General features: G+C 34.4%; 1 long non-coding RNA gene across 1 annotated transcript in view; it reads right to left on the reverse strand.

The window, feature by feature from the left end:
- The window catches only part of LOC136842119 (uncharacterized), a 254,360-nt gene that overhangs the window by 83,579 nt on the left and 162,327 nt on the right, over nucleotides 1-8,454 (reverse strand). Inside the window, exon 2 of the long non-coding RNA XR_010854181.1 lies at nucleotides 5,738-5,844. This is a non-coding gene — a long non-coding RNA (uncharacterized lncRNA). The remainder of the gene's footprint in view (nucleotides 1-5,737; nucleotides 5,845-8,454) is intronic.

Genomic DNA, 8,454 nt, shown 5'->3' on the forward strand with positions numbered 1-8,454 from the left:
TATTTAAATTATTAGAATGTTCAAATCTGAGGGAGAGAGACCTGCTTATTGTGGGCTCTACATCGACAGAATTCACATCCTGAAGGGAACGTGATAAGGCCATTATTAATTTTTAGAACACTGCTTTTCTGTAACATTCAGGTAATAAAAGTTTGATAAATGGTGAATTCAAAAGCAAGAAAGGAAGATGAACTGAAGAGAGTTTCGATGAATTGTTGCCAGTTCAAAACAAGCTATTTAAACTGGAAAGTTACGTAACAAGAGCTGAGAGGAATCAGATTTAATTCAATCTAACGCATCTTATTTCATCTTTATTTCCAATTTTGTTTTCCTTACTGTTTATCTCGTAATTATGATTTCACCTCTTGTTCTCACTTCATTTTGTTTTCATTGTTCTAAAGTTGTTAAAACCAAATCTACTCAAATCTAACTTAAACTATTTTCGTCTTTTTTATTATTATTATTTAACCTTCAAAAATTTTTTTAACCAGAAAAAATCTCAGATTTTATGCTCTCCAACTTTAAAAGAAAAAAATGAAAAAAAATTCCCCCTCAACGCACCTTCCGCCCTGAATACAGGATGAAAGGAAGACAAGCAAGAAAGGGGAAATAAAAATGCCACGGAGGAACACAGACGAGTAAAGGTGAAACTGTTATACTCCAGAAAAGCCCCGGGGCACAGCCATGTTTGCCCAAGTGTGGGTATCAGAGAAAAATGTTTGTTTGCCCAAAGTTAAGGATGCGTTAGTCCTCGTAAGAAAAATGAAGACAAAAAAATGCAAGTCTCGTTGAAGAAAGACATCACTACTTCGAAAAGAAGCTAAACGAGACATGAACCGGCTCGTAGTCCTACGTAGCTCCGGAATGGAAACAAAACAACATAGGCGTGCGCATGCGCATAAAAATATTTTTTTTCACGACGGAAGCAACCCGATTCCTCGTTTACTATTGAATTTTTAAATTTACCAACAACTCTTTGAATATTACAGCAGCCAAACAATAAGGGAAAAAGCTGAATGACAAACTAGACCAATTTTTAACTACCCTTTCAAATTGCTAAGCTTATGGTAGGCCTATTTTTTCAAATCAAAAATCTAAATTATTAGAATGTACAAATTTGAGGGCGAGAGACCTGCACATTGTAGGCTCTGCATCGACACAATTCACACTCTTGAAGGGATTGTGAAAAGGCCAGTATTCATTTTGAGGAAGCAGAATATTCAAATCATTCAGGTAGGAAAAGTGAGACAAATGGTAAATTTAAAAGCAAAAGAGGAAGCGGAATTGAAGAGAGTTTCTAAGACAGGTTGTCAATTTAAAGTGAATTATTCAAACCATAGAGCTAGAAGTGGCGAGGGGAATAAAATTTACTTAAATTTAACTCCATCATATTTTATCTCTATTCCTAATGTTGTTTTCGTTAATTATCTTGTAATTCTGGTTTTATCACTGTTCTCATTTGATATCATTTCCACCGTTCTGAAATTGTTAAAACACGATTTACTTAAATCTTACTCCAATTATTTTCATCTTTTCTTATTAATACATATGCACCCTTAAAACTGTTTTTTAACTTGTGTGAAAATCTCTGATTTTGTGCTCCTGAAATGTACAAGAAAAAATTGAAACAATTTTCTTCAACGTAACTTCCTGCCTGAATACCGGATGAAAGGAAGAGTAAGCAAGAAAGAGGAAAAAAAAATGCCGGGAAGGAACACGAACGGGGAAAGGAGAAATTGGTACTCTGAAAACCACGGGCCACAGCCATGTTTACCCAAGTGTAGGTACCAAGAAAAATTTTTGTTTGCCCAAAGTTAAGGATGCGTCAGCCCTCGGAGGAAAAATTAAGAAAAAAATGCAAGTGGCGTTGAAGAAAGTCATACAGGACTTCGAAAAGAAGCTAAACAAGACATACGCACTCGAAGGCTTACATAACTCCGGAATGCAAACAACACAAAATAAGAGTGCGCAAGCTCACATACAGAACATTTTTGGCAAAATAGGAAACTGTTTCTTTTTTACGTTGAATATACAGTATAGATTTGTACCGTACAGTATGCAATCATTAAACAAAAAAAAAATCTGGTATAAGAAAGTAGACGATATTCTATTACATTTTCGACATCACTAAACGTAAAGTAGGCATTCTTGTAGATAAATAAAATGAAATGATCGAAGTCCAGATTTGACCGCGGGTGACCTGAACGTTATGGGCTCTAAATAAAACCAGTTTACAAAAGGCCTATCATTAAATGAAAAAAAAAAAAAGTTAAAAACCACCTTCTTCTAAAGCAAGAAAAAATGAAATGCTAAAAATTATCTTATTCTGAAGTCATCATATGAACATGACACGTCCTCCTACACCATCTCTCTCTCTTCTCTCTCTCTCTCTCTCTCTCTTCTCTTCTTTCCCTCTCTTTCTCTCTCCCTAAATCTTTCTTCCATCCTTTCTCTATCCTTCCTTAAAATTTCTCCTGTTTTACTGAAGCTGAATAGGCCTAAGCACTTGCCTAAGCAACGAATAATTAGAATGAACTTCGCCTTGACTGAGGAAAGATGGCGCTTGAAACATTAATCCGGCAGGCTCAGTACTTTCCTTTCATAGAATTGATATATTCACTCATTCGGTCGTTCTGGCCCCATTGTGACTCAATACCGCTTGCAACTCCTAGGTTCTAGTATCAAGATTATAGTCATTGATATTTATTAGAGCAAAGTTCTTAGAACTACGTTCGCTAACAGATTAAGCCCAGTAATGGAATAAACAGTAAAAATATTCGAAGATATTCTCAGCTCACGTCCTCTGCACGCAGATGACCACGTCCTAATGGAAATTTTTCGTTCGCATATTTTTCTCATTTTACATCACTCTAATAACGGATAACAATTATAATGACAGAGAGACCTCGTTAAATACTTCCGTATGAAGAGCTGCGCGAATAGAACCTATCTGTTTTTGTGGGTCCTCCGGTAAATGAAGTAATGTGCAGTTGAATTCATAAAATGTTCAGTAAAATAGGATTCTGATGGGTTTAATATTCACGTCCGCTCGTGGTCTTGTGTATATCACAGGCATTAGGGTAAATAAGCCCTTCTTGACAGTCGTATATTAAAGTGAAAGTGTTTAGTATGCATTCAAAAAATATGTAAAGAAATATCTCTGCCTATATATTTTTTCTTTAACATTAAAACTTTTACCTTCACGGAGGTCAGCTCCCGAAAAATGCAAAGAATAATCAATCTTAAATTCATGCCTTAATGTATGTATGTATGTATGTATGTATGTATGTATGCAAGTATGTATATGAGTGTATGTATGTATTTATATATATAACACACATAATATATATATATATAACATATATATATATACAGTATATATATATATATATATATGTGTGTTTATGTATATACAGCAATATATATATATATATATATATATATGCTTCAAAATTCACAGCAGATACAGTGACCCAGTATATAACGAATACCACAGAAAGCGCTAGGTACTGAACTTCTGCCTGTCATTTTCCTGTGGTATTCGCTTGCATTTATACATACATACATACATACATACATACATACATACATACATACATACATACATACATACATATATATATATATATATATATATATATATATATATATATATATATATATATATATGAAATTTTTATCACACCGTGACTGATATACACTCATGAAGCAACAAATGTTGTTTAATATCAAATTCACGCTACTTCGGGAGTATTCCCCATCGGGGATATTCCCGAAGTAGCGTGAATTTGATATCAAACAACATTTGTAGCTTCATGATTATATATATATATATATATATATATATATATATATATATATATATATATATATATATATATATATATATATATGCATTATTATGGCTGTATGGCTTCTGATAAGCTTTCAATAGCTTTCTGCATAGGTATATCACCCTCCCCAGGCAAAGACATTTAGCAGGCCGCTCCATTGGTATTTTATATAAATTAAAAAAAATGGTATCCTAAGCTTAGCGCAAAACATCTGGTTATTTCGTCTGTTAAATTTTCCGTTTTTAATCGACTGTGATTTTGGCCGCCGAATTGTACCCCCAACAAATACAAAAAAATACTTTTGTACTGAGCATATATGACAAGTTAACTCAATTAAGCCTACGGTACTAACAATTAGGTAAATCAGTGATGTGAGCGTCATGGGTTATCTAAAACTATTGTATCAAGAAAATGAATATATGCATGTTGACTGACATCATGCATTATATTCTCGCGTAAAATAAACTTCGACAAAAATAATATAATTTTCTCTTCCCTGGCGATAAATCGTATGAATTCAGCTTGATTTCAAAAGACTGCGACCGCAATGTCACTTTATGGAATTACCATCAAAATTAATAGCAATTAAATTGCTGAAAACTTCAGAACTTCAGGAGTAACTACATTTTTATTTATTGTTAACCTACGAGATGTAGATAAAAGACATGACAGTGTTTAGTGATAGAATAACAAATGGCAAATGTTACCCCATCTTTCACATATAATTATTCAGTACAGCATCATACTGATATAATTAAAGCTATCGATAATAATTACTGGCGGAGATGGATTAATATTGCTTTGAGCTAAGGAAGCAAAAAAAAAAAAAAGAAGACTTCCATAGAGAACACGTAGTTAGCACAAACAAACAGATTGATGGAAAGATATATTAGATATTTAGATGAAGCAGCAGTTTCTCTATTCAGCGTACAATGTGTATGGTTTAAGAAAAGATCTAAAACTTGCACTGTTAAATATTATGACAAATATTTCAAAATCTCATTAGTAGACAGATAATTATAGATAGATAGATAGATAGATAGATAGATAGATAGATAGATAGATAGATAGATAGATAGATAGATAGATAGATAGCATTATCGCTGTATTCATTTAATAGCCAGCAATGCTCCGGTTAGCAAAAGTTCAAAATATTCACAGTCAAGTTTTAAAATACACATGTTAAAATCCCTTTATCAGAGAGAGAGAGAGAGAGAGAGAGAGAGAGAGAGAGAGAGAGAGAGAGAGAGAGGTAATACTTTGAACAGAATCACAAGAGACCACCACTGTGAGCTACAAAAAAAAATTAATAAGTGAAGTTGTATCCCACTTACTTTGTCAAATCTCTCCATTCAGAATACTTCAAAGTAAAAGAGAGAGAGAGAGATAATACCTTTAACAGAATCACAAGAGACCACCACTGCGAGCTACAAGAAAAAAGAAAAAGGTGAAATTATATCCCACTTACTTCGTCAAATCTCTCCCATCAAAATACTTCAAAGTAAGAAAGAGAGAGAGAGAGAGAGAGACTGATTGATTGTAGGTTATCTGGTGTCACAACTACCAGGTTCACTAACGGGAGGGAGGAGAGAGAGAGAGAGAGAGAGAGAGAGAGAGAGAGAGAGAGAGAGAGAGAGAATACCTTTAACAGAATCACAAGAGACCACCACTGTGAGCTACAAAAGGAAAAAAAGAAGAAAAAGGTGAAACTGTATCCCACTTACTTCGTCAAATCTCTCCAATCAGAATACTTCAAAGTAAGAGAGAGAGAGAGAGAGAGAGAGAGAGAGAGAGAGAGAGAGAGATAAGAGAGATAATACCTTTAACAGAATCACAAGAGACCACCACTGTGAGCTACAAAAGAAGAAAAAAAAAAAAAAAAGGTGAAATTGTATCCCACTTACTTGTCAAATCTCTCCAATCAGAATTCTTCATCAAAGTTCATTTAATGAGGCAGTTCTCGACCGGATCTTCGGAGCTCATGAAAATAAATGACCCCGTTCCTGTACCTCTGCAAAGAAAGAAATACTGTAAGTGTTTAACAAGTGTCCAAAATAAGCTTTATGAATTGCAAACTTTGTATTTGAAGTTATGAACTAGATTTAGAGATATTTTAAGAGACATGAAATAATTTTGAGGTACATAATTGATTACAAGACTTGGGCATTCGAGTTACCAAGGCAAGGTTCTTAATAAATAATTATTAAACATTTTAAAATTACTGGCACGAACAGAGGATCATTCAATGCGTCTAATTCGCGATACCAATATTCCTTGGTGACTCGAGATTTGTAAATAAATACGTCAAGAAAAATAAACTCTTCCTCGAACATTCTAATCGGACAAATCAGTACCATAAAACATTTGTCATTAATAGCCATATAAACTTAGTGTTCTAAATAAACTTAGCTACTTATATATGCAAATATGAGACTATTTGTCAATCTATAATTATCAGTTTGTTATTTGTTGCTTCTATTCATTCCTTTTGCGTAACAACAACCGAATCCCCGTTTCGATGACTGACGCCATTACTGAAAGATATCACTTCAAACACTTTGAAGCCATCTTGAGCTGTTCACCAATTTATAATCATCTGTTTGTTATTGTTATTCTCTTCACTCTATTTGTTCAATAACAACTGATTCCTCGAAGCCTTCTTCTTCTTCCACGGGGTGGCCAGGGGTCTCACAGCCTCCCTGAACGAGACCAACCGCATTCCAGCGAGTGGAAAATTGCTGACATGCCTGCCAAATTCCCTCGAAGAAGGAGTCCATGGCGAATGATGACCTCTGAGGACCTCGTTCGAGTGGGGAGACTCTCGTTGCGTAATAACCCCGGCCAGGTCACAACCACCCGACTCTTCCCCCCGCCCCACAAGCTGTTTCTCCTGCTGCGCCCCCGACGAAGTCTGACCTCATCAACTGAGTGTGTCTTTCAGTTATCGGGAAAAGGTGTTGACAGGTCCTACACCGACTTGGTTTTAAGTGGAAATAAAGGTGGAATGTATGTATGTATGCATGTATGTATGTATGTATGTATGTGTGTATATATGTGTGCGTGTATGCTGAATGTATGTATGTACGTATGTATATGCAGAACATCTGTAGATCATCCAGAAACAGTTAATAAACTTTATCCCCAATCAGTGATCTCTCTCTCTCTCTCTCTCTCTCTCTCTCTCTCTCTCTCTCTCTCTCTCTCTCTCTATATATATATATATATATATATATATATATATATATATATATATATATATATATATATATATATATATATATATATATATATATATATATATATATATATATATATATATAAATGTTTATATAAATTATATATATATATATTTATATACATACATATGTACGTGTGTATGTATGTGTGCACGCCAGTATAAAGGGTACCCAACTGCCCTATCCAGACCCCTATAAAAATCATGAAATACAAATATTGATAAGAAAGGTGGGTCTTACACCAAAGAGGATAGAAAGCTATGAGAGTTTTAGCAAAACAGAATTAAAAAAAAAAAAAAAGAAGATATCTGAAGGATCCTCCTTCTTTGTGCGTTGTCAAGCAGTTAAAAATAGCCACGATTCATGAGATCCGGACGAAAGCAACTAGACATTTTTTTTTTTTTGGTGCCACATTGGTATCATTAATGTGTCAATTTTGTTCGATATCGTTTCGGATACTAATGAAGGCTATTTAAAAAAAATAATCGCTTTACCAATATTGGTAAAATTGTCACCGTCGTACTTTCTAAAAAAAAAAAAAAAAAAAAAAAAAAAAAAAAAAAAAAAAACGGAATGAAACTACAAAATAATATACTATGAAAATCTGGGTCAACTAATATTAATTTTCAATAGCTAATTATTTTACAAATACAGTTACAATGAGGGCAATGACCTTGTATGCAGTAAGTTTACCATAATGATAAAAATCAAATAAATATCCTGTTCTCTGTTGTTCCAAGGTATCGGCTTTACAGACCTCAGCCATTCTGACGCCAGCCTGCGGAAATCAATAAATCAATCAGTCTCCCATTAGCACCGAACGTCTACGCAAGACGGTGAGACTGAACGCACGTTTTTAGCCTGAATTCGAGCGTACTTCCTCTTAAGACCTGCGTTTTTTAAGCTTGTTTATATCTGGGTTAGGTAGTTCTTTTAGACATGCCTACACTACGCATGTTTAGGTAAACGGAATCCTCTTTCTCTCTCTCTCTCTCTCTCTCTCTCTCTCTCTCTCTCTCTCTCTGATGTTGTCACGCAATTTTAGTAACCATAAATCTATCAATATTAGTTCTCTCTCTCTCTCTATGATGTTGTCTCAATTTTAGTAACCATAAATCTATCTCTCTCTCTCTCTCTCTCTCTCTCTCTCTCTCTCTATGATGTTGTCACGCAATTTTAGTAACCATAAACCTATCAATATTAGTTCTCTCTCTCTCTCTCTCTCTCTCTCTCTCTCTCTCTCTCTATGATGTTGTCACGCAATTTTAGTAACCATAAATCTATCAATATTAGTTCTCTCTCTCTCTCTCTCTCTCTCTCTCTCTCTCTCTCTGATGTTGTCACGCAATTTTAGTAACCATAAATCAGTCAATCTCAGCTCTCTC

Source organism: Macrobrachium rosenbergii, chromosome 9, assembly GCF_040412425.1.
Source record: "Macrobrachium rosenbergii isolate ZJJX-2024 chromosome 9, ASM4041242v1, whole genome shotgun sequence".
Lineage (NCBI taxonomy): Eukaryota > Metazoa > Arthropoda > Malacostraca > Decapoda > Palaemonidae > Macrobrachium > Macrobrachium rosenbergii.